General features: G+C 33.2%; 1 pseudogene; it reads left to right on the top strand.

Moving 5' to 3' along the window:
* The first annotated feature begins 2,420 nt into the window (after positions 1-2,420).
* Positions 2,421-3,795, top strand: LOC121467737 (annotated as a pseudogene).
* The last annotated feature ends 8,567 nt before the right edge of the window (positions 3,796-12,362 follow it).

Genomic DNA, 12,362 nt, shown 5'->3' on the forward strand with positions numbered 1-12,362 from the left:
AAAAATGTATTCTTTGGAAGTTGGGTTGGCAGGGCATAGTTTATGTTGATCAAAAAAATTTCTGAAAAAGGCAACAGCATTACTATAGTAATACAATTTTGACGACAACATATTGGGATTGGGAATCCATTTAAATTCCAATTTTCTTTTTGGATTAAATATAGTTGCAGGCTGGCGCTTTAAATTTGAATTGTTATCCGAATTGTCACCAAGCCAAGCTGACTGATAGTAATACCAAAACTTCGATCTGACTACTTAGCTAATGGCTATATGCTGGAATCGCCACGTTTTTTGAAAAAATACCGGAAAATACTGATATTAAACGATATTTCGTTAGTGCCACACTGCAACAGCTGGTTTTTATATGCAAGTATTTTGATTTTTTTGAATAAACAACCTAATTTGCGTAAAATTTAATGAAAAGAAGAACAAGCACAGCAAATCTTGTTCGCAGGTCCAGAGTGCGTTACTGCTGGACCTCAGGCAGGAAAAAACTCACTTTTTAAAAATTGTGGTGGTCTTTTAGCAAACCCGTCAACCAACACCATCAGCTCCCCTTCTTTGTCAGCCAAGTTGGCAAATGCCTCCATGCATTATAGATGTCCTGCTGAGTATTAAGAATTTAATAGCCTGATTCCATTGGCGCATTAAAACGCATTTAGCCTAATGCGCATTTATATTCACAAGGAATCTCATAAGGCTAAATGCTGCATTTAAAGTAAATGCGATTATTAAATGCGATTAAAACCATTCACCCATTCAAATACCGGAAAATACCGATGTTTAACTATATTTTTTTTCGTGCCTCCACTACAACAGCTGTATTCTGTATAGCAAGGTTGGCGTAATTCTTTATTTTTTTAAATCTATTTTCTATAAAAATTACTGAAACCAGAGCGCACGCTGCAAATTCTGCTCGCGGTACCACAATGCATTACTGCTTGATCTCTGGCAGGATATAACTCCCGCATATACGGGGATCCTTGCCCATTTTAGAAACTGTGGTGGTCTCCATTGCAAACCCCGTCATAACAACGCAATCAGCTTCTCTTCCTTGTCGTCCAAGTTGGCAATTGCCTCGGTCGCAATATGGATGTCCTGCTGAGCATTACAGGGTTTAGTAAACTCTCTCATGTTCATTAATTTTTTATTAATTTCTTTTGGATTTGCCAAAATTTAAAAGTAAACAAAACCAGATCAGCTGTTCGTGGCACTCACATGTCGGAGTAGAATTAGCTAAATGCTAATTGAGCCAATGGAATCAGGCACATTTAAAAAACCCACTAAAACCAATGATTTTTATAGATAAGGTGGGTGCAGTTCTTGATTGCTTGTGAAAATAAAACTCTTTAGCATAAAAATTATTGAAAATAAGAGCAAAAGCGGCAAATCCTTGTGGCCACACCACAATCTATGGGTCAAAAAAAAGAAGGGGCCATGGAGCAGTTTAATGTTTTCGGCAATGCGGCTTTTGGATTGTCGAAACATTTAAGAAGCCATATCCCTTTTCAGCCACTGCTCCACCATGGGAAAATCACTAATGGGCTTATGACACTACATTGCTGGCCTCATTCGTTCCTCATTTTTGTTTTTACTATACGATTTTAAGTAAGTGCGAGCAAGACAACCTATGACGGTTCCTATGAGCAATTAATGAATTTTGGTATAAAAAAATACCATTCGATGAAATACCACAGGGGCCGATACATCAATGAGCAAAATTGTATTTCAAAAGTACAATTTTGCTCATTCGATTGAATTGACGACAAGCCGGAATAAAAGCGAGGTTTAATGCACACGAAATATTTTTACCATTTAAAGGTAATAACTAAAAACCTTTAAACGTTAAAAACGTTAACACAATTTAATAAACAAAATAATAAAGTTTGAATTTAACGTTAAAAAGGCAGTAATACCGTGACCTTTTTACCAAAAATTTAGTAAATGCGCTTGCAGCTTGCATATTTTTCTCATGGAAACGGAATCGGGCATTGAAGAAAGTGGTAAAACCTTTACTCTTGAACTCCCTGAGATCAGCCCGATTTGGACATGACAATTGGACTACCGCTCATGAGAAAGGCCAAAGCTTTAAAACAGCTTTTGCCCCGCATATCCAGAATGCGTTACGTGTTATAAATGTTACATTGAAAAAAAAAAATACCGGAAAATGCTGATTTTTAACGGCATTTCATTTTAGCCTTTAGATAATGCTTTCTGACATGTGAATGCCACGAACATCTGATCTTGGGCTTGTTTACTTTTGAATTTTCTCAAATCACAACGAAATGAAATTAAAAAATCACGAACATGTATTTACGGAAATCTTTATGCTCAGCAATACATTCATAATTGCCAATTCAGCTTGGACAACAATCAAGGAGCTAATGGTACTGTTTGATGGTTTTTATTTTTCCTGGCAGATATAGCCGTAACGCCCTTGTGGTGTCTGGGTCCAGGATCTACGGCAGTTGCCTTGATCTCAGTACTTTGATCGGTATTCCGGAATTTTTGGTAAAAACGTTTTGGCGAATGTTTTGCGCTCGCATTCAATTTCGCATCGATTTTAATTGCAGCATTTAGCCTAACGGAATTTTCATTAGAAGTCATGGACAATTTAGCTTCCTGTTTGCTTGTGGAATTAATTGTTTTCCAATATTATTGTTTACTCATTTACTTCCAACAACCTGTCGACAGCCGACTTCGCGGTAAAATGTATCTCCCCTTCCGGGCTAACCTAAAAGTGCCAAGTGGAAATAACGGGGGATGTTACCCTGGTGGAAACAGTTTTTATATCTTAACACAAATACTAAATTATTTTCATTTAATATCGATATTTATATTTAAATATTTATTTCGGTATCTTAATCTTCGCAGTAATTTATTTCAAAAAAATTGCCGATTGCAGTCTTTTCAGATTTATCTGATATAGCCATAAGCAAGGGTCCATTTTCAGCATAATCCGACGCTCTTTCGTCAGTAACATGAGTGAGCGCCAGACAGCTTCTATTGCTCGTTGATCGCTCCAAGAAGGAACCGATTATTGGAGTTCAGGACATTATAGTCGTTGCGTCTGGAAAGGGGGAGTTGGCAAAGCACAGTAGCAGGTGGGGCAACACTGAAAATTGTTCTGAGACATGACGATACTAGTTCTCTTCTTACAGCGAATTTGCTTGCAGCATGGCCAAACTGGGGAAGCGAGTGGGCCTGCTGGATGGGGATATATTCGGTCCGACTGTACCCCTTCTGATGAATATCCATTGCGAGCCGGTCTTAAACGATCAGAATCTAATGATTCCCTCCGCAGAATTACAATGTTAAATGCTTGTCTATGGGCATGATCACACCTCGGAAGGCTCAGTTATCTGGCGCGTCCTCTTGTCATGTCAGCCATACAACGGCTTTTAAAGGGTGCGAATGGGGACCGTTAGATGTTTTGGTTGTAGATATTCCACCGGGAACTGGGGATGTCTATCTTCGCTGTCCCAGCACGTACCAATCACAGGTGTTATCCTCGTAACCACTCCTCATAGTGCTGCCGTTCAGGTGACCATAAGGGGTGCTAGATGTACGAAAATTAAATGTTCCCATCTTCTTTGGTCTTGTGGAAAACATGAGGTACTCCAATTTGTGAAAATTCGTAATCAACGACCGAGTTTTTTAAAAATTGCTCAACAAATCCCTACTCCCGCAAGCTTATTCTCCCGTTGCACTCGCACATAGCGGAGGCAGCGAGATTATGTGCCCATTGTTATCAAGCATCCAGAAAGCAACACCAAATCTGTTTACACAATATGAAGAAGATTTCGAAATTTTGATAAACAAAAAATAAGCTAGATAAAGATAAATGGTGGTGTCTCACTATTAGCTGTTTGGGGATTAAAAATATAAACAAGATGTTTTAATTGTTATACACAACAAAAATAAGTTTGATTTTAATTATAAAACACTTTCTACTAGATTTTTTTTCGCCTTTAAAAAGATTATCTTAAAAACTCAGCTAACTTATAAAAATAATATTTATTTGCCGAAAAAAGTTGTAAATATATAAAATGTTTTTAACGTTTTAAAATAAGTTATATTCTTGCACCATAAATAGTACAAACAAATGGCCCAACGAGACCAAACACAAGCTTGTTTCGCGCGGGGCCGTTTTTGCGTTGTGGGCAATTATCGAGATCGCGAGGAAATCTCAAATAACAAACATAGACCCATTTATAAAAACAAATTACATTAAGTACGGTGCAAACATGTTTAAAATTGTAGTTTTTAACGAGGCTGAAAAACAAATTTTATTATAATTACAAATACCACGAAATGGTTCATGCAGGTGTAAATTTGATGTACATCTTGGCATGTTAAAAGGACGTTAGTTGCGGGTTGGTCCAAAAGGCACATTTCAAATTAAGCGGCTTACCAATTCTATGTGCCATTCACCAGAACAATATGAACACTGATGGATCAGTAATATGTGATCAAGTTTGTTCTGCTGAACGCTTTTCTATGCTTGTTTTCTTTGTTTTTACTCAATACGATCGATGTGTACTTGATATTGGGAACTCCAAACGGGAGTGCAATAATCTAAATTAGGACGGACAAATAAACAGACGGATAAAATAATCATCAAATTCTTTCGACCATCGTTTGATAAACCCAAGAACACTCATAGCCTTGTTAACAGACTTTATGTGACAGTCGAATTTAATCTTGGGTCAAGTAAAAACTTTTAAAACTTCAGACACCATCTCTAAAAAACAATAAATAAGCCGAAACGCTTATGCAATTTATTATTGGACAAACAAACTTTATAATATCATCAGCATACATTGGTATTCGAGAATGTGTTATGACAAAACGAAGGTCCTGATGTGAATAAAGTAAATAGCAATGTGTTGAAAATGACTACCCTGTAAAGCACCAGCCGTTACGTTAATCATATTGAAAGTTCTCCATTCAAATAACTTGAAATTTCAGTTAAAAGATTATTCGAAAAGCCCGAGCTGGTCTAATTCAAATAAAACAAGAAAGGAAGCAAACTTCGGCAAGCCGAGGTTCATATACCCTTGCAGCTATTGCAAAATTCAATATTCTTTGAAGACATTAAAATTTTGATTTACTTGCATGTATGTTTAAAAGCATTGAAGCCATGATGATTGCAGCTCATTATTTGAGTTCCTATGGCACCTCTAAAATAAAACTAAAAGCGTAATTATTTTTTTCCGATTGTTCTCCATAGGAGCTAGATGATATAGTCGTCCGATTTTGATGAAATTTAAACCGTAATACTGAAATATTTAACCATTACTATATATCGAAAACTAAAAACGGACGGGCGGACATGGCTAGATCGACACGCCTAGTGATGCTGATCAAGAATATATATACTGGGTAGGGTCGGAAACGTTCCCTTTCACTCCGCGTTGCAAAACTTCTGACTGAAATTATAATACCCTCTGCAAGGGTATAATTACTACACCTCCAAATTGTTTTAAAAATTATACAAAAATTAATTTAGAATTGTACATTTCTTAAAAAACAGCGAAATATATTAAATTAACTATACTTTCTATGGCAGCTATATAAAGCTACGAAAAACTCATTGTTTTAGCAGGTATAGGATTAAGACGTCCGATTAGTAACTCTAACAAAACGAACTCTATAAGTACTTATAAAAGACGACAAAAATATATATATACATATATATTAAAATGAGGCAATTTAAAAATTAGCTAAAATGTATTTATATATTTTAGACAGATTTATAGATAGCCGACATATCTGAGTCGACATGTCAAAAAGTTTGTTTGTTTTTAAAATAGCAACACGTAAGTTTGAAAATTCCCTTAGATCAGACGATTTCGTTTTGACTAAATTCGCGTATTTCAGAAAACATTTCAGGTTTAAGCAGAAAGGAAATATATACTTCGAAATCTGCTTTTTTTCTTGTTATTTATGGGCTTACAAATATATTTTCCATATATTCCTCATCGTCACATCCGAGAAGCTCTACCATTTTAAGCAAAAATTTGATTTGATATTTGAAAACTCCAAATCGGTTCAAAAGGAAATTACCGTGTTTTTCAACTCCGCTAATATGACAACCAAACATTTCCTTGTGGAGCCAGGGTTTTCAAAATTACCTTTTCTTCAGAAACGCTACTGAATATTGACTCTTGAAAAATATTTACTGAAAATAGTTTAAAATCATAGCAATAAGACTCTCCCAAACATGTAAGTTCATCAATTTTGAGAGAAATCATTTTTTTTCAAGGTCTTTTCCATTTTTTATGTTTATCTGCCCTCACAATTACCGCACCTCGAACATTCTGTGGGTCTATCAAATGCCCGCAGCCTTGACCTCGGATTGTGCATTTTCCGAAAACCAATATCGTTCATTAGGAAAATTGTCGTCCGTGTACTGTACATAGTAGAGCACACGCGTCCTTAACGTCAGCTTTAGTTACAACCGACGTAGTGAAAAGCTGATCAATCCGTAACAACAGCTTCCCTTGGCTTTCCCTCGGCTGTTATGGACCAAAACCCCGTGTGTACCTTTGATATGACGAGCCAAATTACTTCCGTGATCACCCTTCTTTATTTAAAGCTGACAGATTAAATGCTGACAAAACAATATGATCATAGATACATATATACATATGTAGTAGCTTAACTTTACTGTACCATACATACACTGGTATTAACAAATTATTATGTATCTATTTGATACATTTTTAAAAAAGGTTTTTTTTTTTGGATCTAATAATGTGGAAATTTTTAGAAATTTTTGAAATTTATTTTCATGCACAAAGTCTTCCGATGTATTGAAAACTTCATTATTATTTACTTCCTTTTCATTTTTAAAGTACACCGACTTAAATTTGTGTTTTGTCGAACTTGAAAAAAAAAATCCGTTGCGCCAATTGGCGGCATAAATTGTTTACATGTATTAGTAAATATCAATGCAATTAAGTATATCTTTACGCAAATTCTTGGCGCCAAAATTTGTTCACATGTATTGGTGCTGTATGTATGGTATTTTTTCATTGTCGCGCCAATTTTAGCACCTATACACGTACATAAACCTTTGGCGCACTCAATATACATATATACTTGCATAATAAACAAATTTTATGTTTGTTTCTTTTCGGTTACTGTTTCGGTTAGGCAAAATCAAATTTTTCGGTTCGGGTTTCGGTTTCGGTTACCGGTTGAGAATAACGGTTAAGAAGCCGGTTGATAAAGTATCCACCACCAACTTTGTGAGGAAAAAGCTATAAAAAATTGGTTTCAGGTCAAGGGAAGAAATTATTGTTTAAAATTTAAATTTAAAACTAATCTTAATTTAAGCAAAGTTATTTGAAATCAGATACTTGGCAAAAAAAAAAATAAACAAGATGAAAGCAAATATCTTAGAAACAACGAAGTTATTAAAATTTTAATGTTTTATATCCTCAAAAGGGCATTTAAATTTCAGTCAAAGGACTCATTCCATAGCATCATTAGGAGTGTCGATCTAGCCATGTCCGAATGTTTTTCCACTCGTTTCTACGCAAACTAGCCTATCAATTTTAAAACTATTAGTAGAAGTTGAAACGAGCCGGATCGGACGACTATATAATTTAGCTCTCATGGGAACAATCGGGAAAACATATGAACAAACTGTAGTTCGGCTGTTTTTCGATTGGTTTAAATACACTTCGATACAAAGTACTGGTTAATTGTTTCAGAACTACGTTTCTACCTTTGTCAAATAAAAACACCCCTTAGCGAGGTAAAAAGAATTGTGACGATCGACCCGTCAAGAAATCAAATTTTGTGACGCAAAATGAAAAAGCATTCGGCTGTGTTAAAACACCTTTTTAAACGTTCCCATTCGTCACGCTAGGTTAAAAATGCCCGTGTAGGCAAGACCCTGATGAAGCGTTCGAATGGAAACATTTAAAAGTGTATTTATTTAGGTATTGCACACAATAAAGAAATACCACTATAATTTTGAACATCCGACTTTCTCCCTTTTATGGAATGGAATATTAAAAGAATGTTTCCAGATAGTTGGACCAACTAATCGGTTACGAATCGGTTATCAAATAGTTGGGGCACAAAGCCCGTCCGGCCCTGGAGAGCAGTTGGTGTTGTGGTCTCCAATTCCCTTAGAAGAGAACTTGGAAGAGAAGTTTCGAAGAACTTATCAAATAATTCAGCACTTTCAGAGGCAGAATACGCTTTGATTGAGTTCAATCGGCGGAGTTTTTTCGCTTGACATTACAAAATTATATATATGCTTAAGATTATTTGAAAATTCTGCTTTACACTGGTTCAAATACATAGAATAGGATTGACTGCTATGAAACTATAATATCCGATCAAACAAACCACGTATTACTTAAAGGGTTTTTTTAAGTCTTTGAATGTTTAAAATATATGTGTTTGTGTAAAACACGGAGTTCTGTTATGTCTTAGAGAAAGACTGGCCGGAACGCATTCATTAAAAAATTGTTTAAAACGCTATAAAATAATTAACTTTCCATATTTAAACAGTTACGGATAAATCTAATTCGTTGTAAACATAGGTTTAAAAGTCCATCAGAGGCTTGCATGCTAGTGAGTCAGTGGGGGAGATGACAAATATGTATCTGGGAGGTTAAAATCTCTCAAAACAATCAAATGATCCGTGTCAGAAAGTAGAGAAAAACAGATTTAATGGCAGACAAATGATGTTCATAAGAACATAAGAACAGGTTACAGATAAAACAGATAAGGCATGTTAGAATACTTTTACACTTACAAATTTATTTCATGGGGCTGAATTATCTCCGATCTAAGACTGGAGTTAACAGCAAAAGCGTCCTCTTCCCCTATAAGAAACGCAATCGGTTCTATAAGTGTTAAAGTTATTTGAAAACTTCGGAGTTGGAAATCTCCGGTTTCAGTCAAGTTTCTACGAAGATTAAAATATGTTCATAAAGGCAGAGGAGTAAGCGAACAACCTAGCTAACTTAATATTAAGTCCCTTACATTTTAAAAGGCTAGAAATATAGAAGTGTTCAGTTTTTTCAACAGACTCTTTAATGGAGGGCCGATTATTTCTTTGTCTTTTAGAAACAAATTATTTATTATCATTATTAGGCCAAACGTTTTTATTATTTAGAACGTTAAAAGATTCTGGAGAAACAGATATTTTAAAAGAGGATTTCTTACGAGCGTATAAAATGTAAATTGTTCAACTGTAATGTTTGAGAATGGTATTTTTCTTGAATAAACCCATAACACATCAGATGTGGTTTCGGGGGTAAACCGAGAAACAAATAATTGTTTTCTATGGGGAACAACAGAAAGTTTCTTTACCAAAACCAACACCTTGAACACTTGGACAATTTTAATTCGACTTTCTGATGAAAAAAGTACTTTAGAGCACGCAACTAAAACTTCTCCAGTGACTGGGGCCTGATGAGCTAGGTTCCGGTTAAAAGTATTCAAAATTGGAATTGGGGCAGATTCCTTTTCGAAACTGAATTTAAAGAAGCGCCCGTTCTAATCGGCTCGATTTTTTACGCTTAGGCGACTCACTTAGTTTTTTACTACAAAACTGTTAACTTACCGCGTTGAAAAAAAGGTTCTCAAACCCGTCACGAGTCTGCCTCATAAAGCCAATTATCTAAAGTTCCATTCCCCTGCAGGACTCACGTGACCACTTGAGCCCAGACCGCAGGTTATTGTAATCTCTTACTCTGCCAACAAATCCTGCACATTTTGCATGCATAATGCAGCAGAATATAAATATATATCTTGAAGTAGATGGAAGCTGGCAACCTTTCTTGAACATCTAACAGACATAATCATTAAATATTGTTTTTATTTGTAGTAAGTGAAGAAAAGATAATGTAATTATTACGTAATAAAATAAAATCACAAATAAATACCCCAGTCAATTTTACACTGGGATCAAATAAAACACAAAAATTATAAACACAAAAGTAAAAGAAACGCATTTAAACTAGACCAATGCTATAGCTTGTTAGAACTGAGTAGTCAACTATTTGTAGATAGACCCTGATCATTTCCACCCACTCTTTGTGTTGAGGAACCTTCACCCTCTTTCCACCACCAACAGGGAAGGTTCGATGGAATCAACCGATGGAAACTCTGCAACTTGAATTTCTAATCTTAAATTTAAGAAGAGGTTTTCATTAACCAATGTCGAAGGAAACTTTGTCACGTTATGAACTAATGTTGTATCCCTGTAGTTCTGAAGTTCCCTTCCCTGTTTTTTTGGCCGGCATGTTCGAAAAAAAGAACAAATCGCATGGGCTTCATCTAGCGAATTTAAAAACAAAGCAGGCTGACAAAATCCCTGTCGGCACTTCTTCCACTGCCGAAGTTCGAACTTTTTGTTGTTGTTTATTTTGAAGTAATTGGAGAAGCTGCTGAAAATGAGAGAGGGTTAGACGGAGAGAAAACGGAGTAAAATTCACTTGAATTGACTGCAATAGAGTAAAGATGTGTTTTTAAAAGTGATAATTTTAAGCTGATTTTTAATTATTCAGGTAAGTGTAAAAACATAAATAAATAAATAATAAATAAATAAATATATTTGCACATTTTAACTACGGTGTCTAAGCGCGGCAAAAGCGTATTAGCTGGATGGGATTTCATCATTGTTTAAACCGTCGTGAAATTAAATCGCGGTAAAATAAAGTTGTTAAAAAAACGCTGCTACGGAATCCATTTGTGCAAATGAATTTATATTTTGTGCTGAAAGTGCTGATATTATGAAATTTATACGTCTCAAAAATTGGGTTAGGTCAGGTTGAAAGTTTCAAAAAAATTTTACACTAAAACGAATTATGAAAATAAAAATTTCATGGTGTTTTAAAAAATTAATAACAGCAGATAAAAGAATAATGATAAATAAATACATAAAATAAATAAAATAAATAAAATAAATAAAATAAACAAAATAAATAAAATAAATAAAATAAATAAAAATAAATAAAATAAATAAAATAAACAAAATAAACAAAATAAAAAAACAAACAAAACAAAAAAACAACAAAAATAAACAAAACAAACAAAACAAACAAAACAAATAAAATAAATGAAAACAAAAGAAACAAACAAACAACAAACAAACAAACAAACAAACAAAAACAAACAAAACAAACAAAACAAATAAAACAAACAAAACAAAACAAACAAAACAAAAAAACAAACAAACAAACAAAACAAACAAACAAACCAAAACAAAAAAAACAAACAAAAACAAACAAAACAAACAAAACAAACAAAACAACAAATCAAACAAACAAAAACAAACAAAACAAAACAAACAAACAAAACAAACAAACAAATCAAACAAACAAACAAAAACAAACAAATTAAACAAACTAAACAAAACAAACAAACAAACAAACAAACCAAACAAATAAACAAACAAACAACCAAACAAATCAAACAAAAATCAAACAAACTGAACAAACTAAAAAAAACAAATCAAACAAACCAAACAAACCAAACAAACCAAACAAACCAAACAAACCAAACAAACCAAACAAAATCAAACAAACCAAACAAACCAAACAAACAAACAAATAAACAAAAAAAATCAAACAAACTAAACAAATCAAAATAACAAACAAAATAAATTAAACAAATTAAACAAACTAAACAAACTAAATAAATTAAACAAATTAAACAAATCAAACAACCAAACAAACAAATTCAAACAAACTAAACAAATTAAACAAACCAAACAAACTAAAACAAACCAAACAAATGAAAAACCAAACAAACTAAACAAATCAAATAAAAATCAAATTAAATAAACTAAACAAATTAAATAAATTAAATAAATTAAATAAATTAAATAACTAAATAAATTAAATAAATTAAATAAATTAAACAAACAAATAAATTAAATAAAATTAAATAAATTAAACAAATTAAACAAATCTAAACAAACTAAACAAACTAAACAAATCAAACAAACTAAACATAAATTAAACAAAACATAATAAACTAAACAAACAAATTAAACAAACTAAACAAATTAAACAAATTAAATAAATTAAAACAACAAATAAATTAAACAAACCAACAAATTAAACAAAACTAAATAAATGAAATAAATGAAACAAACAAAAAACAAATCAAACAAACTAAACAAATAAATAAACTAAACAAACAAACAAAATAAACTAAACAAACCAAACAACCAAACAAAACAAACTAAACAAACCAAACAAATCAAAACAAACCAAACAAACAAACAAATCAAACAAACCAAACAAACCAAACAAACCAAACAAACCAAACAAACAAACAAATCAAACCAAACAAACCAAACAAACTAAACAAACTAAACAAAC

Source organism: Drosophila elegans, unplaced genomic scaffold, assembly GCF_018152505.1.
Source record: "Drosophila elegans isolate 14027-0461.03 unplaced genomic scaffold, ASM1815250v1 contig_625, whole genome shotgun sequence".
Lineage (NCBI taxonomy): Eukaryota > Metazoa > Arthropoda > Insecta > Diptera > Drosophilidae > Drosophila > Drosophila elegans.